General features: G+C 38.5%; 1 pseudogene across 1 annotated transcript; it reads left to right on the top strand.

The window, feature by feature from the left end:
* The first annotated feature begins 327 nt into the window (after positions 1-327).
* On the top strand, positions 328-26,232 carry LOC110044518 (uncharacterized; annotated as a pseudogene). The gene is made up of 25 exons (XR_016207248.1): positions 328-642; positions 1,572-1,586; positions 2,792-2,859; positions 2,971-3,207; positions 3,818-3,965; positions 4,844-4,911; positions 5,883-6,122; positions 7,133-7,280; positions 7,677-7,744; positions 9,254-9,475; positions 10,601-10,748; positions 11,048-11,115; positions 11,463-11,705; positions 12,295-12,442; positions 12,944-13,011; positions 14,647-14,883; positions 15,669-15,816; positions 16,421-16,488; positions 17,766-17,996; positions 19,519-19,660; positions 20,329-20,511; positions 21,057-21,233; positions 24,038-24,334; positions 25,209-25,517; positions 26,091-26,232. The product of XR_016207248.1 is annotated as an uncharacterized LOC110044518 (transcript).
* The last annotated feature ends 1,256 nt before the right edge of the window (positions 26,233-27,488 follow it).

Below are 27,488 nucleotides of genomic sequence, written 5' to 3'. Positions count from 1 at the left end.
ACACCAATTTATGGCTGTTTACATTTGTTATACATTTGTCATATATTTATTATACAGTTAGCTTAAGGGATACACATTAATGAAAAACAAGTGAAACTTCCTGTCGGAAAGATCTCCACATGACAAAAAAAAATTGAGCTTATTGAGGCAATAGTACTTTTCAGAAGAAGAAGTTTCAAAGTTGGTTTTAAAAGAAGTATAAATGGTTGCTTCTATACAGGTTTCGTGCAATAACAAACTGTAAATTTGCACAATGAGTCATGAGCAGAAAGCTGTCAGAATGCTTGAAGGGTTGTTTCATCTGTAAGATGCGGGTGGTCGACTTCTAGCAAGGTCGACACGACATTCGAAGTCAGATAATCCACAAAATAAGAAATTTATTTGCCGTAATTAATTAGTTGAGTTTTCAGCCGTGGAACAAGGGCTTTCTCTTTCCGGTTTCTCAGATTTCCTTAATTACTTCGCCCACCTTCAGAAATAGCTTCTAACGGAGCCAATATCGGAATTTAATGAAACTTTCATGAGACGTTGAAAAGCTAGACAAAGAGGGTCACATTTACACAGCACATCAGTTTGCTCTCAGTGCTACGATGGACACTAAGCTGGGCATTATTTTGCTGCTTCAACTTACATCAACTATAGGTAAGTAAGAAGACACAGGTTTGCTTTCAATTAGAGTCGGTTTCTGCTACCGGTTTTTTCTGTCGTATAGATTTATGAATTAAATGAAAACAGAACAGTTCCTACCGGATTGAAAACAGCCTGTTTTTCACTTTTCCGTTCTTGCTAGTGTTATCGATCTGACGAAGATTCTAATGGATACTTTTAAGAGAAGACAGAAATAAAAGGCGTTAACATTCAGTGCTAGAACGACTCGCGTCTTAGCGGTGATGACAAGATTAAGGCGGGAGCGAGAGAAACTGATCTTATTTCTTCTCAAGTACTGCAAAAAATATAGCAGAATGTCTTGCAACGCTAAAAAGCTGATTTATCGATGGATGCTAGAACTTTTCAGTGGCTTTTAGTAAATTGTATGTGCGCTGTCTTGAATTCTTTGATTTTCATGCATTTTTCTCATATAAACGGCCTTTTTCATGATAGTAAACACAAAATAATTCCTAAACTCCAAGGTAAGAATTGAAGGTCTGCTGATTATTTCTGAGAACGCAGCAAACCACAAACGTAACAGGTAACTTCTTATTGAGATGCTTTAAACTTACACGGAGTTGTTTTTGAAAAATTAGTTAAAGTAAATACCGCGAAATTTTTCTTTAACCTTCACACAAGGTGTGCTGATACATTTCAGTTTGTGAGGTAGACATTATCACCCAGTACCTTAATTGACCAACGTAGAAGGCAAATAGGAACCTCGATCAAAGAAACAAGTATGCATTTTACGCCGACTGGAGAAGATCTTGACACGGTTTAGGTTCCTGCAGGGCTCAGATTAACCATTATACTCAGTGTTAGAATTAGGTCGCATTAGTGTCTCTACTTATTTATTTTATTATTATAAAGGTGAACATCTCTTTTAATTGCTGACACTGAGATTATCCGGTTTATTTTTTCAGGATATGCCGAGAAAGGTATGTACAAGAAACGTATCTGAATATCCTATTCCCTCGGGATTCAGCTCAATTTTTTTGCGATCATCAACATAAATTGGGCTTAAGTCTCCAATATGCTACTTAAGCAACCAAAAAGCTTCGTCAACTCTACCATCGCCACATTTCTGAATTTAGCGATCCTTCACGATCAAAATCCGGCAAGAGTGACCTACAGGTAAACCAAACAACCCCAATAGTCTCACCAATAAGACGAGTGAATATGCTCACGCTGTTCGAAAATAACTAAAAGATTTTGAGAAGAAAATCGATTCGGAGTAACAACCAGCATACGTAAGTTCTGAAAAAAACGAGCGTCTGAAGCTACAAGAGGCAAAGTTTGCTTTAGTGAAAATGTGATCTTTGTGATGCGGATTGTATCGGCTGTGGTTGTCGTATTCTTTGTAATGTTTTCACGCATGCTATTCCCTTGTTGTCTCATTCTTTTCGTTTTTCTTACATATATGTAATTGGCATTCTGTTGGAGATTTTAGCACAATTTCGCTTTGTCTTTTGGTTCAAGTTTTTCCTATACCTTTTCCATTTGCATCTTACGTTTTGCGTCGTTTTAGGCAATATAGGGACCTTAAGCAAACCACGACGGCAACGGCAACGAGAACGCCACCGAAAAAAAGGGCTTAATGAGCAGAACACTGAACGGCTTTGCACGTGCGTTATAAATCTTTGTACCTTTATTAGCCTTTCTCTGCGAAACAACAAAGTGAAATTAACAATTTCTGCGCATTTTAGAGAATGTGAAAGACGCCGGCAAAGTTTTCATATTTTCATTTGAATTCAACGCTGGCATTACATATTAGGCTTGAGCAAGTTCTGAGATCGATAGGCGTTCTGAACAGATATACAAATCTACGAAATTCAAAAGTAAAATATTAAGTCGTTTTTCACTAGAAGTAATTCTTGGCGTCGCTGTCGTCATTCCTTAAGCTAACCGACGTCTCAGTATCGTTTTCAAGATCACTTTACGTTCCCTGAGTCCGATACGACGTTTGTAAGTGTCTTAGATTAACTGCAGAATACCTGCCACTTGAATAATTCATTCATGCGCATTTCTCGTTCTTTATAAGTATGTGAACGAGTGGAATCGAGAGCAATAGTGGCAGGATCTTTCGGAGTCTTGATATCACTATCAAAGACTTAAGGTTAAACTAAATCGCCTTCTCTTTTAGACTGCGACTGGCCCCTTGGCATTCAGAGCAAATACATACCAAATTCTGACATGACCGCCTCCTCTGGGGTAAGTAAACAGGAACGCTCCACAATGCACACTCAGTGCCTTATACACGCCTTTGCTTTTTTAAAATTTCATTTCATTTGTCCCTCAGTAAAAACAAATATGTGTTTTTAGTGGGCTGCAGACTACGGACCCAGCTATGCAAGGCTTAATATTCCAGTTGGCTGGGGCAAGGCAAGGGCTTGGTCCGCCAAGACAAATGACTTAGGACAATGGATTCAGGTCAATCTTCGTGAGCTGACTCGAGTGACAAAGGTGGCAATTCAGGGAAGGCAGGACGTTGCACAATGGGTCACAGCATTCAAATTATCTTACAGTCTGGATGGCAAGCACTTCGAGCCCCAAAAAAAGGTTTGTGGGTGAACTAAAACAGACACATTTATCAAGAGAAGATGAGAAAAAGTACCGATTATCAAAAAAAATATTGCAATATAGGAATACCTTAGCGGGTAAAATTCCACCCAGAATAACTTCCAAAGTAGCATTTAGCAATGGTTGGCTCAACCAAAAAATTGAAAGAGGAAAGGTCTATATGTTTAAAGCATTGAGAACGACGAAAAAAACATGGATACAGGGAAAAAACAAATAAAACAATTTGATAGAAAAGTCAAACAACTTATTAGGGGTCAAAGCTACTGTAAAGTGGGCGGCATTGTATGGAACAGCAAAGATAAATAAAAATCATTTAATTTAATTTAAATACAACTGGAATAAAGTTAAATAGAGAAGAAGGTAAAAGATCAAATCTAAATATATGATTTCAGCTGCTTTGTTTACAATTTGTTTTTGAAAACTTCGAAATTTTCTTGATTTAATTCCTTATCTATGGAGCTCCCTTTAATTGTCCTTTCAGTGCCCCTTTACTGACAAATGATATTTTAAAATCTACGACAGTACATAAATAACAACAACCTCAATGACTTCCAGGTGCATTAAGCATCTTCGTTGCTTTTTTGTGTAGATCTACCAAGGAAATAACGACCAAAACAATGTTGTTTTAAACACTTTAATGGAACCAATTGAAGCTCGATTTATCCGTCTTCATCCATATGCATGGTATGGACACATTTCAATGAGAATGGAACTTTATGGGTGCAGCTTGAAACCAGGTAAAGCGGAGAATAATTTATGATACACACTGTGGAACCCGACCTCTCCTCTACGTGGAATGAGTACTCTTATTAGAGGAATTGACGCCCTCGACACCTCGACAACCATCCCATACGAGAGAATACCTCAGTACCTCTCTGAAGTTTTTTATTATCATTTTCTAATTTTATTTTGTATTTGCAAAACAGATAGTTACTTACTTTCTTTAATTTGCTTCCTTTTCTACAATACTCTACGTTTAGAAACAATACCTATATTACTTTCAGAAATATACTTACATTTATATACTTACATTTATTCTACTAATTCTTCTTACAGTACGGTACTAGATACTTACTCTTCTTGCATTTCGTTACAATACGCTACAATACAGTACACTACATTGTATTACATTACATAACATAACAATACAATACAATGCAATGCAATGCAATGCAATGCAACGCAACGCAACACAACACAATGCAATGTAACGCAACGCAACGCTATTTTAATGCAATGCAATACAATACCACACAACACATGAATAACTTGACGTGATATTACATTACCTCTCTGAAGTTACATATTCCATCTATGGTCCAAATGCATTGCTTCAGTGGCTAGGTACCGGGTCCGACCCATGCGGTAGGAATGCCCATACCGTACCGTTAGAGCTATGCAAGTTTGCTGCTGAGAATTAAGATTCTAAGACAGTTATTTTTGCATCCACTACCGTAACTGGATCCTAGGGCAAATTTACCTCGTAAATTTAGTTGTCAATCTCGTGATCCTAGTGCAATACGATGCGATTGATTAGAAATTAAGCTTTCTTAAAAACACACGTTTAATTTTAACTTGATTTATTAACCAGTTATAATTTGTATTCCCTCTTCAGAATGCGCAAAACCTTTGGGTTTGGAAAACTACGGGATTCCCAACTCAGCTATTACCGCGTCTTCAGAGGTAAAAGAGTCTGTTAGACGTATTTTCAATTTTTCTTTCTCAACTTGGGTCACAGTAGTATTCTATCGCTTTTTCTCATCAAGGTAAAACACAATTTCTCGAGGGACCGTTCTTCTTGCACTCTGAAGGGGCTGTATTAGTTTCTCAGATAATATACACTAAAATATAAATGACAATATTTAGAGAGGAAGGCACATCAGCCTTCGGATGGTCCTCTATCATATCCTGGTCGAATTGGAATTTGGAGTGTTAATTTTTCAGGAGGGAGGAAAACCGGAGAACCCAGATAAAAACCCTCATAGCAAGGCGGGAACCAACAACAAACTCAACCCACTGAGCCACATTGGTGGGAGGCGAGCGCTCCCACCACTGCGCCATCCCTGCTCCCTTGATGATAACATTCTTTGTGTGAGACTAGTAGACTTTCAGAAAAGTCCTTTGCCTTAGCTTTTCTACCCTGAAACTCACGAGGTCGACTTGTGGCAAGTCCTTGAGACTAGTTACCTTAACCATGTTTAATGCAGCTAGTGGGAATGTATTTCTTGTTTTCCTGTAAAACTTGTAGAAATCTCTTACAAAGTAGACAGCGAACCCATTGTTAAAAAGGAAGATATTTATCTTTAACGGTTGGTGAAGGGTAAATGCGAGACTTTTTCGAGACGGCGAGACAGACTCTAAGACGTTCAGAAGTCAATTTATAAATAAAAGCAAATGAGTCATTCGAGTTTATCTTAGCCTTGCAAAACATCGAGATCCCGAGACAGGTTTGTGAAAAAAATCGAGACTGGGACACGCGCATAACTAATTAAACCACGAGAGTACGAGACCCGTGAAATTCGACGAAAATCTTGCTAGACCTTACCAAGCTGCCAAGCCTTATTTATGTAGCCTATAACGTTATCGTAAGAAATACTGTGCAATAGTTGCCGATTGATTGATATGATTGAGCAATCGATGATTGTTGATTCAAGTGGGACAGTAACCACGGACCTACCAACGCCAGGCTCAACAGACCCAGCGGTGGTGGTACAATCGGAGCTTGGTCTGCTAAAATAAGTGATGCCTCCCAGTGGATTCAAGTAGCCTTTTTGGAAGTCACCAGGATAACAAATATAGGAATTCAGGGCAGATATGACTACTACGACCAGTGGGTTACCAAGTTCAAAGTGTCTTACAGCCTCGATGGTGTTCATTTTATCACCCAAAGTAAGGTGAGTCTAATGAAATTACAAATTAAAACGCATATGTATTTTGACAGATCAACTGCCATTTTTTTCATGATCACAGTTTACCGATTTGATTAAACCATAGTTAGTAGAGGGAAATTATTAAAAAATCTGGCAAAGTTCTTTGTTGTATGTTTTTGTTGGCTATTTTCGGGGTTGACCCTGCACAAAACCTAGCAAAGTACAAAAGGTGGTTATGTATGCTCATACAACTAACCCCTGAATAGAAGCACCACGATTATGTAATTCATACGTACACAGTCAACGAGCTTAAAACAAAAAATGTGTAGGGTCAAGGACCTCCCAACACAAATCTTAGCCTGTTTGTTTGCGTCTTTGATGTTTACTGGCCTCCCTAACCATTTCCCTCCATTGACTATGATAATAAACACATTATTAAAAAAAAACTATTACAAATTAAATAATGAAGACGAATTCTTAGCTTACATCATCACGCGTGCTTATTCTATTCGGCGTTCTGGCGAAAACTTTCCAAACGTTTTCTTAGGCCCTTAAATGTCCAACAAAACCATAAAAGAACCTGGAAGAATAAAAAACAGAGAGAAGTTAATTAAGCCTCAAGAATAGTTGAAATTCTGTGGTAAAACGGAAGGAGTATGTTATTGTGCATGCTCAAATGAAGTTTCCGAGAGTTTGACAGAAATAGACATCTCTCAAATGCAGAAATAATTCATCAAGTATATGCATTTCTCCGTTTTCTCATTAGTTTAAGTTTTGATTGATAACATAAATCAATCACTCAAATTTCCAAACACTTTCAAAATATATATTTTTATTTTCACGGTTTCCCGTGTTTGCTATATCACATCTAGCACCTAATTGCGTCTCCAAGTACAGTAACTTCGTAAACTGAAACCTTTTGTATCACTGTTCTAACACGGTTTTAGGGACTGAAAAATTCGATAGTTACACTAAGAGGATAAATGCTTTTGTTCAGTTCTAGTTTCCAGATAATTATACGTTGATTTTCTCAGGTATACAACGGAAACAGCGACCGAAACGGCATTGTTATCAACGATTTAGAGACGCCAATCGAGGCTCGGGTAATTCGGATCAACCCAGTGGAATGGCACGGTCACATAGCCATGAGGATGGAACTCTATGGTTGCCGATTACCATCAGGTAATCTCAACGTGTTTTTGTTTTACGCTATGTTTCGCAGACGAAGGCGGTTTTCACTTGAATGTCGAAAATACAGTAACTTTCATTTGCTTTGGTTTGGCCATATTACGCTCCACGAATGGCTTAAAATACTCGCGCAACTTTGTCGTCCAGTCAGCAGTAAAACCAAAACCAATTGTGGCTCGCTCACAAACTTGTTCTTGAGCTTAGTGTCAGGTACATGTATTTGTTTGGAGTTTTGATTGCTTCACTGGATTGTGTGTGTCCCTCAATTGAAAACCGCTCTATTCAACGCAGGTTATCGAGAGAATGAATAAATTAAATACCTTAAAATACGGGGTGTCACAACTCCGATATGGTGCTTCTTACGGCAAATGCTCGTTACGTTGTTTTTAGAGTGCGCAGTACCTCTGGGAATAGAGAACTGGTATATTCCCGACTACGCTATTACGGCTTCATCTTTGGTAAGTGGTGTTTGAACAATGCTTTCAACAATTTCAAGCATAAATAAAGTATATGTATGTATGTATGTATGTATGTATGTATGTATGTGTGTGTGTGTGTGTATGTATGTATGTATGTGTGTATGGTCGTGATGTTGCTGACGACGAAGACGATGAGAAGAATGATGATGGTGATGATGATAATGATTATCATCATCATCATCATCAGCACCATCATCGTCGTCAGCATCATCATCATCGTCATCGTCGTTATCATTATCATCATCATCATCGTCATCATCGTCAACGTCATCATCATCATCGTCATTATCATCATCATCGTCATCATCATCGTCATCGTCGTCATCGTCGTCATCGTCGTCATCGTCGTCATCGTCGTCATCGTCGTCATCGTCGTCGTCGTCATCATCAACATTATCATCGTCATCATCGTCACCGTCATCATCATCGTCATCATCATTATCATCATCATTTTCATTATCATCATCATTATTACAATGATTCCTTAGCACCCTGAAAGGTCGATTAGAAGATTTTGGGAAAGGACACATTTTATTTCACTTCTTGGATTTAAATGCCATGTACTACCCAAAAATTAAGTATTACTGAAATTAACAGATAAAATCGTTTTCATCTTAAAAACAAGCTAAACTCGAGGGTTAATACTAGACGGACAATTGTGAGGTGATTGTGATTGGCTGAGGGCAGGCCAATTTATCGTTAATTCTTAATGTATCGCAGTGCAAATTAACGGGCGCGGGTTCGCAATTTTCTCAGTCATATAATATGCGAGTCATCGTATTAAAGCTCGAGCAATTAAGATTTACATCTACTCGTGATATTTGAAAATTCTTTCAAATTACACTCGCTTGAAGTCCCGTGCAATTCGAGAAAATTTTCAAGTATCACGCGTAGTGTAAACCCTTAAGGTTATGCTCCAGTATTGCATTGCGCATAATTTCACGCGTGATAAGCGCGCGCGCATTAAAAAATGGCGGCTTTTTCTTTACAGCCGGACCTCGCCATAAAGGTAAATCGTCATTTTCTCGCAAACGAGTATGGTAACCTATCATTTCTTTCTGTTGTTTTGAATTGAGTAATAAATTTCTCCGTGTAAAATAAATATAGACCAATTCTCAGTGTAGAGCAAAAAAGCAATCGTTGGAAACGTGAATTTAGCAAGCAATCGTGACTACAGTCATGGTGCTATTGTAAGGATTTATATGGGTATAAACAAGGTGCTGTTGCTCCTAAACGAACATGGGGACCCCTCATTTTTATTTCAAAATTTAAGTTCCTATAATATAAACAATCAATAGGCAAAGTGTGACAAAAATCTCAGTGCAGGTTCTATTTCAGTGGAATGACTTTAACTGTACTCCCATTCATACGATTACCTATACTTGTTGAATTACGTTAACCCGACAACCAACGGGCGAACAAAAATCAGCCTGTATGAATGATTAAGGGGGGTCACTGAACGGGTTCTTTTGATTTATAATTCTTCAGTGGAATGATAATCATCGCGCCTCATATGCAAGATTGTAGCGTCTAGGAAGTAGCTGGTCTTCAAAGGCAGCCGACAAATCCCAATGGATTCAGGTGGATCTTCGTGTAATGGTCAAAGTGACCAAGATCGCTACACAGGGTAGGCAGGACTGGCCTCAGTGGGTGACACAATACAAGGTGTCCTACAGTACAGACGGAGTGCATTTCAATTTTCAGAACAAGGTAGGTACATGATAAAATCGTTGCCTGGCGTAGAAATTTTGCAACCAAATGGGGGAGAAAAATGCAGTGAAGCCCTGTTTAATAGACTATAATCGTATTCTCCGTATTGGAGTGGAACTAGCTTGCAGTGGTGGCTCATGCGCGAAGGGGGTGGGGGGATATCATTAAAAAGGGTTAAATGAAATTTGCATTTAAAAAGACTCCACGCATTAGCCTCAGTTGCAAGCTAGTTCCAGTCTAATACCGAGACCACCAACGGGCGAACAAAAACCATACTGTTGTAGGTATTGTTAGTGATGTAAATGAGGTTAGTATTGACGATAAATGTATAATTGAGTTAAGAAAAAGAGAATAAGTCCATTTAGTGACCTCTTCGCGTACACACGTGGTTTAGGGAGTAGCTTTTGACTACTGTGTCTTTTGTTCGCGTGCCTAAACACAATTATTTGAGTTCTTCCTTTTGGGCTAAAATGACGAGATAGGTAAGTGGGCGATAATTTAAAAAGTAAGATTGTTACGTTTTGCAAAACGTAACAATCTTACTTGTGGAGTATCAAAAGTTTAATAGTTTGACTTGATTCTATCAGTGTATTTAAGACAGGTTTTGATGCTACTGCATCTCAAGTACGATAATAGTAGTGGAAACGGTAGATTATATACAGATTAGCGCTTTCACGGAGTGTTTCTTAAAAAGGAATTTTTTTAAAAAAAAATGGAGATATAAGCCAAGTATGGTTTCTGTAGCATGAAGTGATTAAGAGTATTTCCATTCACCAGCTGAATGGGCAGCTAGTCCATCGCAGGGTTAACTCCCGGCATTACCTCATTGTCCCTCCACCTGGGTTGAGAGAGGCCTGTGAGAGTAAAGTGTCTGGCCCAAGAACACAACGCAATGGCACTGGCTAGGGCTCGAACCCAGACCGCTCGATCCTGAGACGACAGCATTAACCACGAGGTCATCGCGCCTCCTTACCCCAAAATTAACAAGAAAAAAGTATTAAGCTCATATAATTCTTTTTCTTCGACTCAACAGTGTATGCTTCAACCATAGAAGTTTTAAACCTTAATCAGTTTGTAAGAAGAAGGGTAAAGTGAAGGATTTTGTTGTTCTGTTACTGTTTATAGGTGTACCAAGCTAACAGTGATCAAAATACCGTCGTAGTTAATACTTTAGAATCGCCTATAGAGGCGCGCTTTATCCGTCTTCACCCTCAACAATGGTACGGTCACATCTCGATGAGGATGGAGCTTTATGGTTGTGCTTTGATGACAGGTATGTTCTGCGTATGCAATTATTTTTGTTTAAGACCTAAATGATTTAAGCAATCAACTTGAACGGGGAAGTGTCTCTGAGAGACGAACAGAAATACTCCAAAGCTTATTTCTCCACTTAATCTAAGTTTTTAATTACAATACGCCAGTTTATTTGCGTCAGCATCGTAAGTATTTAAAATAGTTTAATAATAATATCTAACCTGAACCTGTGGCTGATTATATTAAAACTCGTTTAGTGGTCTGGTATTTGATTCTTGATGGTGACATATAATTTATGCTTAACTTCCTTGTTACTAGAATGCGCGTACCCTATGGGAATGGAAAATAGACTGCTTCCCGACTATGCAATCACCGCGTCGTCTGAGGTAAGGCCTGCCCGAGATTGAAATGTCTTGGCTAACACCATAAGACGAGGATAACCAGCCAAAAATTACACCACTCTGTTTCTCCGACTAGAAACTACGGGCGACAGACAGACAAAGAGACAGAAATATAAACTTAAATTATTTATTAACATTTCAGTTGCCGACTGAGTAGGAAATACTTCTTGACAAAGGACATCTATGATAGTCCACACTAAGATTGCTATATTCAAAGACCTATCTTCTTAAAATAATTTGAACAGAATGTTACGGCAATGAAAATGTCTAGCTATTACCAAAGGGACAATTATGACAATTACAGGGACATTTTCTCTTTTTTGTTTCTTTAGTGGACTGCAAACAATAGACCCTCGGAAGGAAGACTATACAATATGCCAAGCGGTGGAAATGTGGGCACCTGGTCTTCAAAGACGAACGACAAATCACAATGGATTCAGGTTGATTTTGGTGAAGTCAAGAGAGTGACGCAGGTTGCCAGCCAGGGCCAGGCGCTGTCTGGTTATGTACAGTGGGTGACAAAATACAGAGTGTCTTATAGTACCCTGGGAAAGGAGTTCAAGTCGCAAGATCATGTGAGTCATGATAAGATGTTATGGCGTTCTGCTTGTAAAATCGAGTGCATGTTTTAATGGCAGATTTATTTCCTCGTGTCACTGATCCTAATAATGATATGCTGCTTATGATTACGTAATAATTGGAAACAGAGTTTTCGTAATCATATGAACTTTGGTCGTTATTTAATAATCTATACTAAGCACAGTTTCCATTTTTTGTTCTAACACGCCGTAACGCCCTTGATAGTTACGTTATCTTCTCTCTTTGCTTTGAAAGCTTACGCCAAACACTACCATCACGGTACTCGCGGCGTCATAAATTTCAATTTCCACAACTGCACAGGAAACTAAAAAGTAACGATTTTTCTACGATGCTCACTCTCATTATAGGAATAGCAGAAACACGCACGCTTATAGTTATGGAGACGAGGTGCTATAGGAAAGCGCCGCGCACCTGTTAGCAGCTGCTCATATTGCCATAAGGAATCAATTTTTTCAAAGAAATTCTCAGCTTTTTCTATTTGTGCCACTGCGGTTTTAGTTAAGAATGTCTTTTATTTTGTTCAAATCATTGACCATGTCGACTCATATGTTTTGTTAATTTAAGGTTTACCAAGCCAACAGTGACCAGCACAGTGTTGTCGTCAATACTCTTGCCCAACCCGTCGAGGCTCGTTTTGTCCGTCTCAACATAGAGGAATGGCACGGGCACATTTCAATGCGGTTGGAACTGTATGGGTGTCATGTTGATGCAGGTGAGAAATGCTTTGTTGTTGTTGCACGTTTCTGGCATATACGTGTTTTATCAATTAAGAACTAAAAAATAACCAGATGTCTTCAGTCAGGGAGAAAATACGCCAAAATATATTCTATTATAATCCTTTTTGATTTATGCAACGACTGCTCAAGTCTGAAAAACAAGTCTTTCTCAAATATTGCTGAATATAGGTTGATCGGTTGGTCGCTCTGTTTGTTTGTTAAGCTTTGCTTTTTAGTGTGTTTGACCAGCCTAAGACACACCATTTTCAAATTTGTTAAAACACAGTTATTCAATGCAACCAGACTCGGAAGGTGTAGAAATTGTTGTTCATTTGTCTTAAAATAGCGTAATAGAGAATGTGTTTGATTAAAAGAAAAAGAAAAATACCGGAACAACTTTTTCAGTATTGCCTAAGCAACTCTATCCCTATTTACATTAATGTACTTGTCTTTAACAGCAACATTCATATTTTACTGATTCGATTCGTTGTTTTTAGTATGTGCATCATCACTTGGATTGACTAGTAAGAAATTACCTGACTCAGCGCTAACTGCCTCTTCTGAGGTAAGAAAAAACTAATATTCGTGTTTATTTTAAGAAGAGGGGGTATACACAATTTAACATCAGATGTTACCTTACAGTCAGTGCTTTTGATCAACCTCATCATATCTCTAGACGATGAGATTCCGAGGGGATCCTTCAGAATCAGTTATACCATATACCGTGTGGAACTAAATATTTGCGGGTTCTAATTTTAGCGATTTTTGCGTTTTTTTCCCAATCCCCAAAATAAAGTTCCCGCAAAAAAGTCCCGCAAACATTTTCTCCGCAAAAATTTTCTCCACCGGCAAAATTACACATACGTACGAGCATCACAAGTAAAATCTTGTTGCTACCATCAGTCACATAAAAACACGATGTAATTATGATAGAGTGTCACTGGTTACTGGATTACTGTGTTTTACATCTCTACAGGTTGTTTCACTTGTCAGTTGCATGCAGTTTAATTAAAAAAGCGCGAAAATGTTTTAATTTCAATTAAATGCGGCTTTCCGAAAACCGAAAATTAAAACCAAGCAAGAAAGACCAGTCTTTTACAATCGCAAAACACAGATCCCGCAAAATACGGAAAAAATCATAGATTCGCAAAAATAAACTCCCGCAAAATTTTAGTGCCGCAATAATGGACACTTGTCACGTTTTATCTCGCGTTGGCCCTGGTGTCCCTGGACCCGGGTGTCATAAGGGATCATGAGGGGGTCGCGTTTGTCATTGCTCCAGGGATTTTTTCCCCCCGGTATCTCCGATTTTTCTCCCCTTGAAAACCAACACTTTCCAAATTCAAATTTCAGTTCTGAAAAAGTGGACGAATAGCGCTCCGTAAATAGAGCACTTTTCATTTGAGTGTCGAAAGTAATCAGGCAATCACTCTGGTTTAGGTTTTAAAAACAAAAAAAAAATCATAATATAAATTACAATAAAATACGATATTTAGAGAGGAAGTCAAATCAGCCGTAGCAGGTTCTCGCGGAAGTCGTCTATCCTGGTCGAATTGGAATTTAAAGATGTTTGGTTTTGAAGCAGGTGCATCGCACAGGTCGTAAACTTCGTATGTATTTTTTCGTAACTATTTTTTAGCACTCATCTTACATGTTTTTTTTGCATTCCACCGTTCGTGACATTTTAAAGTATTTTTACTGTTAGAAACATATTTATGCTAATTTCATATATTTTCACTCGTACTTGAAAATGACCTCGGGGAGGTCGAAGCGCGGCGATTTTTTATCGTTAAAAAAAAAGAACCTTTCCGAGAAGTAATTTCAGTTTTTAGTGGGAAAAAATCTTGTTCCAGAATAATGTTAAGTATATTAAGATCCTTTTTGCATCTTCTTAAAGCTAATTACCTGAAATAACAGTGTAGGAACTCGAGAAAATAAATTTCAAAGTTCAGAGAAATTGTGCAAACGCAGATAAAATCTCATCGTCAGTTTCATTTCACCTGTACTTTCAAATGTTTCAAACGAGCTTCAAAATTTGTTTTCGACATTTGGTGTTGTTCTTTTGAGAAGACATTTAAAACAGTCGCAAAGAAGTTTACAGTATGATGCAAATATTCTTGGTACAAAGTTTTTGTCCACTTGTTAATCGAACTTCTGATGGACTCCTTCGTAACATGTTAATTAACCCGTTTTTTTAAAGTGGGACGCAGTACACAGTGGAGCTAGTAATGCGAGACTTTACCAGGTCACTTTAGGGAGAGCTGGGGCCTGGGTTGCTAAAATTAGTAACAAGGGTCAGTGGTTAGAAGTGGATCTTGGTAAGACGACCAGAGTTACCATGGTAGCGACTCAGGGCCGATACGACTATGATCAGTGGGTGGAAAGCTATAAAGTGGCTTACAGCAAATACGGCGGCCATTTTGTGTTTCAAAACAAGGTAAGTAGTAACTGAAAACTCTACACATGTCCGTTAGGAAGGGAATTTGCCTCTAATTACAGCAAACGTAATACTAAGAGATCTATATTTTGCCTGCATTTTCTTAGCTTTGTGCGATTTTTTTATTCCTGTGTTTAATAAAGAAACCTTAGAGGTTACTGATCAAAGTTCAAACATTTGAAGAAGACAAGAGCAAACTAGTCTGGCTTTAATGTCACAGTGATATAATTGACAATTATTTCACGAGCGCACATTGGATATTGATGGTAGATAGCCAACGATGCTCGTAGCGCCGAGATGGCTATAATCTTCTCATTTCCAACAAGCGCGAGCGGGATAATTGTTTTTTTAAAAACGCCCCCAGAATAATATAGAAAACTGAAATAAAGTAAAAGTAAAAAAGCCCCTAAAATTCACGCGTTTGCTTACCATATTCATAGAGCGTGATATAATGGCTCATAATCCATGATGGCGGAGCCAATGAAAACTCTCGAACTGCATTGTCCAATAATCCGATTGTTAATAATTGCTCATATACCATGATGTCTAAGCCAATGAAAACCCGTGAATTGCACTATCCAATGATTCAGTTTTTAATAATTGCTCGTATACCATGGTGGCTAAGCCAATGAAAACTCTTGAATTTCATTATCCAATGATCCAGTTTGTAATAATTGCTCGTATACCATGGTGGATAAGCCAATGAAAACCCTTGAATTGCATTATCCAATGATTCAGTTTTTTATAATAATATAATGATTGATCAAGGTTCCATTCATTCGCAGGTGTATGACGCTAACTCAGAGAGGAACAGTGTGATTGTTAATACGCTCATTCAACCCATTGAAGCTCGTTTCATTCGTATTTATCCAGAGACTTGGTATGGTTACATTTCTATGAGAACTGAACTGTATGGCTGTGAAATTCAGTCAGGTAGGAAGGCCTATTTATAAGATGTAACAGATATTAACAACGCATGTTTCCTCAAAAGGAGTAACACAGTTCGACTATCCCCTCTCTTGTTGCTAGAACAAATTGTTGACAATTCAACATTACATTTTACCAGTTATAACTCGATCAAAGTTGAGGATAGAAACTTTTCTATTTCGTGCCAGTGACTTCATCTTTTTTGATGCTGTTTTTTTAAAGAAAGTTTCCAATTATTGCTTGTTTATACGATGTACGATATACCAAGCACGCCTTTTACTCAGTTTAGGACTTCTTTGAAAGAAGCTGATCTACCAACCAACCAACCAGCTAACGAACTAACTGACTGACCGACTGACTGGCTGACTAGCTAACTAACTGACTGACTGACTGTCTGACTCTGACTCTGACTGTCTGACTGTCTGACTGACTGATTAGCTAAATGACTGACTGACTGACTGACTCGCTAACAGACTGACTGACTGAGTCACTAGCTAACTGACTGACTGTCTGACTGTCTGACTGACTGACTATCTGACTGACTGACTGACTGACTGAATGACTAACTAAGTAACTAAACTAACCTCGAACAATGTTTATTCTTTTTTAGATTGCTCGTCGCCATTGGGAATGGAAAACAATCATATACCAGACTCCGCAATAACAGCTTCCTCGATGGTGAGTAAAACAGAAGCTTGCTATCGTGGGTGAGAGCTGTTTATTCGATGGCTCGTTGAATTAAGTGTCGTATGACACTTGTGCTACATTAATTAAATTAAAATCGGTGTACATTATAAAAAGCACCGATATGCTTCAGTGGAACCCACTTAATGCGGATGCCAAAAGGAAACCGGGTGTCCCTACAAGATAGGGCAAGGGGTTAGAGTAAACGCGGAACTATTGGTAACTTGTTAACTGTAACCTAAGTTTAAACTGAAGAAAAAACTAACGCTTATTCAGATAGTCAAATGTCTTATATCAAGGATTTCAATTCAAACTAATGACAACGCATTAACCCGTAGAAGGCTTCATCTGGTTCAGTTTGCGCATAACTTAAACAGCGCACATGAAAATCAGCGTCCGTAGAGCAAGGTTAAGTTTGTATAAAAGCACATCACTTAGGGCAACAAAATTAATTACCATTTTTTAAAAGAGTTAAAAATTAATTTTTACCCTTTAAAAAAGTTAGAAATTTATTTTGATTACTGTAAAACATATTTTAGGTCTCAGAACCATTCCGGAATAGAAAGAATTTTTGTTGTCTGGACAAGTTTAAATATTAACTGAGGGACAGAATAAATAGTATTATTATAAGAATTTTAGATTAATATAATTACTACTAGTCTTCCAGTTTCTCTGTATTACCAAACAATCTTGACAAGAGATCTTGAGACTTTCACTTTCGTAACTAAATTTTTTTTACGGTTAACATTTTTTACGACTAACAGTTAAACATAGTAAATGGTTTGAGTCCAGGAGTATCAGTAGTTCGTATAGTGTGATCGTCCGGGTGAGGGTAGTTCTGAAAAGAACTGTTGTTGGTGACTGACGTTTTGACAACCTGAGCGGAAGGCATCTTCAGAGTCAAGTGAATAGTGTTTGTCAGTCGATGGTGTTATAAGTCTGGTCCGTTAAACGTGATTGGTCAGTTTAGCCATAACGGTATTGGCTTAAAAACTCGTGTAAAGTTTGTCATCAGTCATTGGTGGGTTTCGATCCGTATAACGGCTAAATTTTTGACCCATAGTTACGGGCTAACGGTTAACTACATTGAAAAATAGATCGTTCGTCCTATCTGATTGGTCACTACGCCTGTACGTTTAGTGCTGAATGAATCGTATTGAAGTCATGCGTTGCTAATAACATTACTTTACGAAAAACAAGAATTTCCTCGAACACCGAGATTAAGTTCCAGTTCCCTTATCTAATTACTCTCTCTTGTGTGAAAACTATAGTGGAGTTCCAACCATGAGCCGAGCAATGCCAGGATCTACCATATGGCAGGGGAATCAGGTGCATGGATTGCCAAGACAAGCGATAAAGGACAGTGGATTCAAGTGGATCTTGGTAAAATTAAGGAAGTAATCAAAGTAGGCATACAGGGCCGGCAGGATTATCCGCAGTGGGTCACCAAATACAGAGTGTCTTACAGCACGGACGGTGAACACTTTATAGCTCAGAATCAGGTAAGTAATGAATCCCTTTTCCGTTCCAAAGCATGCTGTTCAAAATATATTCTGCATTTTCCATGAATTTCTAATCATAAGAAATTTATCACCCAAATATATTCTCGTAGATTTTCAAAGAATTATCTAATCTTAACAATTTTTCAAAAATGTCTAAATAAAAAAAAAACAAAACAAAACAAATTATGCGGAAATTTTCGGGGAAAATATGCGAAAAAATGCGTCGCTTGTGCGGAAAACACACTGTATTATGCGAAAATTTCAACAGTTAAGGTGGCCGAACACAGTTTTGGCGCGCGCTTTTGCTTATGCAATTCAGCGCGCGCACAAGTATTGCAAAAAACAAACATGCCGGCAATAGAGCGATCAATTTACTCAATACTCGCCTTAACTGTGCTATTTTTCTCTATAATTGAACGCAGTGTATTGATGGCTTTAGTCTTTTATTACAAAGATATGTTAGAAAAGGTAGCGATGCAAAGAACCCAGCAATTCTCAGCTTTTTCTTTGTTGCCGAAAGAACCCAGTTAAATGCAGCGCATGCGTAGTAAGTCAAAAAACTGCGATTGAATGAAAAATTGCACTCTCGGTCTCTCGGAAATACGCCTATTTCTCGAGAACCGCTCATTAGAATTTCACGAAATTTTGCATGAGAATACTTTAGGAAATAAGTAACTGGAGTATTGAAAATAATTGAACTTTAACAAAGGAAATTTGAGATATTCCAGTGAACCTTCAACAAGGGATAATTAAAGTTCTCTCTGTTAAATTATTAGCAAAATGGTGTCAACTTGTGAGAATCGTTACAAGCTTGTTGCATGCAAATTATAAAGAAAATCTAATGACTAGTTTTTCTACAAATAAACAAAACCGATTTTAAAGGCCTGTTTATATTTATTCATGTTGCCATGGCAATGGCACATACGCCAGCTTAACCATCAAAAAACCAAAGTTTGTGTTGTTTACTTGCTTGCTGCCATTTTTGGCGACCGAGGGATCAAGGGTTTGGGAGAAAAAGGTGAATGAACACAGGTATCAAAACTGCGTTCAGCCACCTTAACAAAAATTGATGATAAAGCCTTTCCAATGTACCAAACAACAGTGAAACGTGGAATTTTTCTTGAAGAATTCGTTGTTGCGTTCTTAGAGAATCCGTAAGTTAGTAACCAGGCATTACATCAGACGATGAAAAACTAGTTTCCAGGCTCTTCGCCTGAAGTAGGTTGGAACGCCTGGAGGTTAAAAATTCGTCACGAACGAAATGACTTGTTTTCATTCGCTGTTTCAAGAGAAAAACTAGTTCAAAATAATCAATATCTTCGGAATTTTTACTCCCAAGGATGATAAGGAGCTGTGTTATCGCTAACGAGAAACACTTTTAATTTCATGCGGAAAAAAGCTCTGATTATGCTGAGGATGCGGATGTCAGCGAATTATGCGGATCCGCACCACTTCATCCTGTGAGATGCCCTGTATAGTGTTTTTACTATTTCACTGACATACATATACTCTACAATTTTAGGAATACATTGGGAACAAGGATCAGAACACCCTTATCATTAATGATTTGATCGAGCCAATCAAGGCCCAGTATGTTCGAATTCTTCCCCAAGAATGGCATGGACACATTTCGATGAGAATGGAGTTGTATGGCTGCGATTCAAGTAAATATTTATTGTGTTCCTTATATAACTTTGTCTCAGCATAAATGTCAATTACGTATCATTTACGATATTTGCGGCTCTAGCTTTTTGTGACTTTTTTTAAACTAAAAAAAAGAAAACTATCCCCACTTAAAGGAGCACAGTCACTGTTTTGGGTTATTTTGACGACGTACAAAATTACCTTTAAATTGAAGAAAACCTGAAAATAGTTCTTCGCCAAGATAGAAAAAGTACCAAAGAGATAATAATAAACCATAAAGGAACGAGAATGGCTAAGGATGGAGAAGATTAACACGGATTACAAACGACGAACTTGAAAAATTTAGGCTTAACTTTTCAAGATGTGCAAACCGTGACGTAGCTCCTTCAAGAGTGTCTTCATTCTCTAAACGAAGAACAGCGGTACGAAAAATGAAAACTAGAGTGATAACTCGAATACCAGGGGGTTACAATTAAGACTCCCCGATTGTTCATCGAGAGGTACATTTTTAATCGTTGCGTCGTTGAAACTTGTCACCCTACTCCTTCATCGTGGTAGCATATAGAACTCACAATTGGTCGTTCTAGCTGTTACCCAAATTATTTTCTCAGACTGTCTTTACAATGTTCCAGTTGAAACACAAATTCTTTAAAAATTTAAAACTGACAGGACATTTTATTTCATGAAGGAGCTGTCAAAGGTGACTATTCAGACTGGGGAGAATGGGACCAATGTTCGGTCACGTGTGGTGGAGGCTCCCGTTCAAGAAGCCGATCATGCACCAATCCCCCTCCACAGCACGGTGGAGCAGACTGCTTGTCTCTGGGACCGAGTCAGGAAACTGGGTCTTGCAATGAAAGTCCTTGTCCAGGTAAACTTGTGGGAAATTATAAAATATAGGAATAGGAGAGTGATGGGTTCCTGATAAAGCAGGTATAGCCAAAAGTTGCCCAGAAGAAAAATATTATTACAGTTGTTGTTTACTCCCTGTTCGATGATTATTCCTGATTAATTCTAACAAATTTGTTCAGTGTGTGCCCTTGGTGAGGAAGGTATCCCGCAAAAGTGAAAACGCTCCGGAAGACCAAGCATTCTCTGACTTTCTGTCAGGAAATGAGGAAAACAGATACCTCGTGGTACCTCAACGCAGTGGCTCACACCCGCAAATCAGTTATCATCTGGCAGAGTTTAAACCGAAACTGCCCCCAGTAGCGTTCATAATGTAGAGTATCAACTGCAAAGGTGGACTGACTCCTTCGAAATGCTATTCGAAAAGTAAAAAACTGATAAATGTTTTAGAGTAAAGATTGTGTTTGTGTTTCACGTTCGTCACAAGTTACACATAGTGTTCTGTGGCTGAATTCTCTACTCTACCCTATTCTATGATATGTCATTATACTATACTGGAATTCATAGCGAATGGTGGTTACTCGGATTGGGGACCATACGGCAAGTGCTCAAAAACTTGTGGGGGTGGGGTGCAAAGACGAACAAGAACATGTACCAATCCACCACCTTCAAATGGCGGAGAAGGCTGCAGTGGACTAGGACCCGACAGTTCTACCAGGGAATGCAACAATCAGGAGTGTCAAAGTAAGAGAAATAAATGTTATTTGCATAGTTAGTTACTGTGCCTTCTTGGAACAAAATAAGGCTTGTTATTTATTTATTCATTTATTTATTTATCAACCCGGACAACCGCATAAACAAGATATGCAGTCGCAATATTTTTTGTTTTTTGCTTTATGGATTTCTTTGTCCTCTTGGAGGGGGGGAAGGGAATGTAACTAAAAAAACCCTTTGTTGTGTGTATCTTCATTCTTACTTTACTACACTTTTTTCGACAAACGAACCTTAAAGTAGTCCTTAAGGGTAGAAAATATATAAAAAAAGTCAGTCTTAAAAATATTGCACCTTTTGACTCCAATGCTGAACTTAACTTAATTGCTTTGTTTTGCTTAAGTACAAAATTCTTATCAGTAAGTATAAATCGAGTCATAATCGTATGACTTGCTTTCTCTTTTTCCGTCACTAGGTATGGGTTGTAAATGTTAAGAAGTCGCTGATTATATTTCTTTATTTATTCGTTACATCCTTTCTTGATTATGAACAGACCAAATTTCGACTGAGATTTTAATTAAACATCTGTATGTGTTCATGTGAAAACTTGACGAAAAGTGAGTATTTGATTTTGGCAAACATCGCGCTTATCGCAGATGTCCTTCCCCAGCAGAACTAATATTGCATTCAGATCGCTTTTACAAACGAGCTTCTAAGATAGAACGATCACGCACGACGCCATCATCAGACCGCGTAGGTTAGAGGATGGTCGGTAGGCTAAACAATTCATAACTGGGCGGCTGGAGCGATTCCCCTCCTAACTGGCTCCATAGAATAAGTTTCTTGTCAGAACATTTTCTTACTGGTTATACTTTGATTTCCTGCTAAGGAGATTAGACTTGTCAGCAGTTAGGATACTGCCTAGACAAACACAAACTTATAAGCCAGAGTGACTTTCTTGCATGGGATAACTGGTTCAATAATGTATCATTTGATGGTGTAATCAATACGAAACCAGTTTAGCTCTCGGAAGTACTTTTCTCAAATATAAATTTCTAAGTGACTATTTTTAACATGCCGTCCTCCCGTTGAGGGATGTCGTGTCTTTTGTATGCGTGTCGACCGAAAATATTTTAAGAACGCCTGCTAGCACGTGAATTCGAATAATTGACAAATCAAATGAACATCCATCGAATGGAATATCAATAGAATCCGACTGACGTGATAAGTTTCGCGTGCACGTGACATTTTGTTTTGAATAAGTACGTTCAACTTTACTCTTTGAGAATTAGCATGTAAGTTAGTTCGCGAAGTTCGCGAAGAAAGTTTCGTAAGAGAGCTCAGAGAATTTCGAAGCGAACGTAGATTGACATGTGATGCGTAGAAACGCATATTAAGGCTAAGAAAAATTGTACGACGCTGTGGAACTCTGAGGTAAAGGTCAAGATTAAAACGTGGAGTTTTCAAGGGAATTGCAAGAAAACTACTGCAAAGTTCTATATACCCAATCGCTGTTCATCCCCAGCAAAAATAAAAGGAAAAAAAAAAGGCCTTTGTGCCCGATTCGTACCAGTGGCCTTAGTATGGTAATCCAATATTGTAATCCTGCGTCCTACTAACAGCGAAATATGATGCAATTATTTGGACCTGAACAATTATACACAGAATCGCTTTACTAAACTGGTAATTGCTCAGCTATAAATAACTCAATCCAAAAACAAAACAGACAGTGTTAAGGCAAATGATACAGAGATGATGCCTGCTAAATTTCAGACCTACAGCTCTAATACTCAAGCTAGAAAAAATATTTGTTAAATTACAGAGCATGTATAGCAACGTCATTACAGAGAATGTCTGGGCATGTTCACATAATTGCGATTTTCTCGACTATAAATGATTCAATCTAAAAACAAAATGACCATTTTAATACCAGTCATATACGAATACTTTTCACCAAATATCAGAAGAAAAGGTCTAAAATTGGAGCTATGCGAATTGTGTAATTATTTAATTATAATTATTTAGTTTTATTTACTTTATATCTCGTTTGTGTATTTATTTATTTATTTATTTGAGCACTAATCTGGAAGTCCAGTTGCAAGTAGATTCAATACATTTACCACACGATGACTGGAAATGTACAAAAAATCGAAAGGAAATGAAAAAACCCCTAAAACGAAAAAAATATGGTCTTGTTATTTCTTTTTCTTATATGGCTGTCTCACAAGGACTGGGAACTACCGAATTCACGAATTTGATTGGCTGAAATCGATATTGAACGCAGTCTAGATTTAGTAAGATCTAGATCTAGAACGGTTACATTTTGCGGTGAAAGAGCTCCGAACTAAATTACAAATATATTGACTATCTTCTGAAAATATTTATTTATGGAAGTGCGTGCCAGAAAGCCGGATGAGAAAAAAAGTAAAGAGGACGAACGAATTTAGGCACCTTCGAGTTCAGCTCATCACCGTTCGCAAGCAAAATGTCAGCTAGTACAAATCAGTTCGTCCTGTACCCCGACCTCGATCACGATTCTCCTAGACAGACCTCCTGCTCGGTTAATAAGAGCTAAGTAATTGGGAAATCACATTATTTCACTGAAAACGCTGTTGAGCATGGAAGCAGTTGAGCAGGCCAAAATGGACACATAACAGCAAAGTGGCGTATTATCTTATGAACTGTATTACTAGCAGTTTAGTTTCGTTCACGGTCAAACTCCATTAGTGTGGCTGTGCTAAATGGAAGCTGTACAGTTGAGGCCACGGAGAATATGTTTTATACACGTGATATCATTAGTCTCCATTTAATGTTCTGAAAATATTTGTTACTGACAGAAACGTGGAAGCCAATTGGATGCTACCAAAACAGAGGACGAGCCCTTGGCGACATCCTGTTCAAATTTAAACGTTTTGCCAAGACTTCAACGAAATATGAGCAATGTGTAACCGCGGCTTCTAACCAAGGGGCCATGCTGTTCGGTTTGGAGGACACTAAATGCTGGACTGGAGAAAATGCAGCACGGTCTTATGATATGTACGGGCTTGCCAAAGGAAAGTGCGAAACTGCTAAAAACGGCTTGCGTTATGGCTTCATGGCCTCAGAAACAATGTTCGTGTACCAAAATAAAGAAGGTAAATATTTAGTTTACATGCCGCTTTGGTTACTTACTTATTTCTCACGATGCCATCGTTTTACCCTTTTATATAAACCGGCCGGCCAATACTTTTATGGGTACGTGTTTTTATGAGTACCGGCGACCCGGCAAAATAATAGGTCGGAATGGCCTAGCATCCCATCCAAACGGAATAGTGGTACTCCTTGAAGCTTTATCCTACGTAACCTGAAGTTATTATCGTCACTGACCAGTATTTCCCCAATCCAGTCCCTTGTATTGGATGGGATTTCACCCAGGGCTTGCCTTACTTTTGATTTACTGTACCTCTACTAAAACAGAACGTGGAATTTCAAAAAGGTTGTTACTTTTCAGCCATCAGGAGGCACTTCACAATGTAACATTCAGCCAAGGTACTTAGTTGTTTGAAAGATTGCACGTGGCTGTTTAAGTCATACTCCCGGATATATCAAAACATGGCTAATGGAGGGATCCGGAAATGGTTAAGAAGCCCGGCAAACTTCAAAGAAGCAAACAAACAGGCTAACAGTTGTGTCGGAAGGTTCTTGACCCTGCACACCTTTTGTTTTATGCTCATCGACTACGTATGAATTACATAATCGTAATGCTTCTATTGGTTAGTTGAGCACACATAACCACCTTTTGTATTTGGCCAGGTTTTGTGCAGGGTCAACCCCCAAAGCAACCAACAAAACATATAACAAATAACTTCGGCAGGTATCTTAACCAGCTCCCTCTTTTAACTATGATCAAAACCAATGCCAATGCACACAAAAGTTATGCAATTTACATAAATACAAAAAACTGGGACTATACGGATAGTGACAATCCTTCCCCTAAAGAGTTTACTTCTTCTGCTCTATATATTAAAGGTGTTTGGCAACCACTTGACTGCTTCAACAACGTGTCCCCTAGCGACGCTTTCGCTTTACCGGAATTATTTGACGACAAAGTGAGTGCTAAGGGCCCCGATGCAATTTTTGACTACTGCAAGGAGAGAGCTGAGGCGTTTGGCTTCAAGATTTTTGGAGCAGACAATAAGAACTGTTGGTCAGGAGATGACGCTGAGAATACTTACAAGAAGTACGGAGAGTCTAAACTGTGCGAGTTTAGCAGGAAGACCGGCCATGGGTCTGGACTGGACAAGAACGGAGATGTGTTTGTTTACAAATTGGCTTGAGGTAAGCGGAATAGGGTTAAAACAAAAGAAATCATCTGCATTTGTTTAAGCAATAAAGCTTTGACATATGTAGCGTGGGTTACGCGGTCGCCTATTGTTTGATGTAAAATATCAAACACGGAAAACCGTGTTTGACCACATTTTCAAACACCCAGAAGAGAATTGAAGACGCAACGCGTGGCGACGTGCTTTTTACAAACTTCGCGGTGTTTGAAAATGTTGTCAGAGACGGTCTTGAATGTTCAATATATCTTGTCAACCCACACTAACACTACAGAGAATACTGGAGAAATAAAATCATAAAATTAAATCAATCCGGCTGTTATGATCAGATATCCAAACATCGTCACGGTTATGATTTCCTTTGTTTAAACTTGATGAATTGTTAATGCGTCTGAGGAAGAATATTGTTGAAAGGTCTGGGTTTAAACCCTGGTCTGGGTTGTTTAATCTTTATACCCATAATCTCATGATCCCATAGTTCCCCATCGATAACTCACAGCCATTACCTTCCATTTGATAAATGAGTTGCGTTGGTCTATTTTTAATTATATATATTTTTCCTTTTTTTTAGGACTTTGGAATTGCAGAAGATTACCAAACCGGGAACAAGCCTAACATAGACTAAGGGGTGCTGGGATAATTGATAATGAAGTGGGGATTTCTAACAACGAAACGTAGTTTGCTGAAAAAAAAAAAAAAAAAAGAAAAGAAAAGATGACGCAAAAAAGTGGGTTTTTTCTTTAAGCTAGGTAGTTTAATTATATTGGGTCTGGGTGCAAGAGATTTTATTGAAAGGGAAATAAAACTGTTTTGGCTGCAAACCAATTTGAGTCTTTTTGTCCATCCTTGTAGCACACCCCTTATCGCAGACCAGAAGATCTAGGTCTAATAGAGTTCCTAAAGGGGTAGGGAGGGGACAGGGAACACCTATGTTAATGAACGACCAGGTTAGAGTTCAACTGATTTGATAGGGTCGTAACTCTTTAAGTATGCGAATATTTCGACAAACAAGAGGTTCTAGCAAAAGAGTTGTACCATAGATTTATTTTTTTTCTCGCTTCTAATCATCATAAACACTCTAAATACCTACGAAGAGAATTTAACGATGGACATTGCCTCAGTCAGTTTTTTTGTCACAACATTGCCTCATTCATTCCTCATTTTTCTGGCTACGGCCTTATTGCCATTGAATTTAGAATTTGTCCTAACTTCAACTAGGTCTGGAAAGGTTGTCATGGCCTCTCCAATATTCAGTCCTTGTTCCTACCCACACGTACTTCAAGAAAATTCCACTTCAGTTTTTATCTTGTCTTATCCGTTTCATGGTTTCGTGAGAATCATCTTTACCGGTTTTATTGTATGTTGCTTGACTAGGGCTGGTGCGCCGATAGCTATGTACGAATTTTGAAATTACCTTTATGCGTGAACAGATCAGTGTTTCAGCAATTTCAGGATTCTTATCTTGCCTCGCAGGAAGGGCGGCAGCCTCATGGCTACTGCGCTCGTCTCCGGTCGAGCGGTCCGGGTTCGAGCCCTAGCCGGGGACATTTCGTTGTGTTCTTGGGTAAGACACTTCACTCTCACAGTGCTTCTCTCCACCCAGGTACAGAAATTGGTACCGGCGAACTCAATGCTACGGGGTAGCCCTGCGATGGACTAGTATACCATCCAGGGGGGAGTGGAAATACTCCTAGTCGCTTCATGTTATGGAAGCCGGGATTAGCTCCAGCCTGATGGGCCACTTGTCTCGTATGCAGACTTGACCTATTTTTTAACCTTAACCTCTGATTAAGGCGAGAATTACTATTGCAAGTCCAGCCCAAGGAAAAGAATCTGCAAAAGAAATAATTGCCATTCTAATAAATGATTTTAAATCAAACAAGATCCAGCTAGTACCGTGAGCGAGGTCCTGTTTAAAATTTTCGACGGTTCCCTCTATCTATATTGTCCACCTTTTTACAGGAGAGTT

Source organism: Orbicella faveolata, unplaced genomic scaffold (assembly GCF_042242905.1).
Source record: "Orbicella faveolata isolate gen_17 unplaced genomic scaffold, um_ofav_v1 contig_2, whole genome shotgun sequence".
In the NCBI taxonomy this organism is placed as follows: domain Eukaryota; kingdom Metazoa; phylum Cnidaria; class Anthozoa; order Scleractinia; family Merulinidae; genus Orbicella; species Orbicella faveolata.
This window is presented reverse-complemented; position numbering and strand designations above follow the sequence as displayed.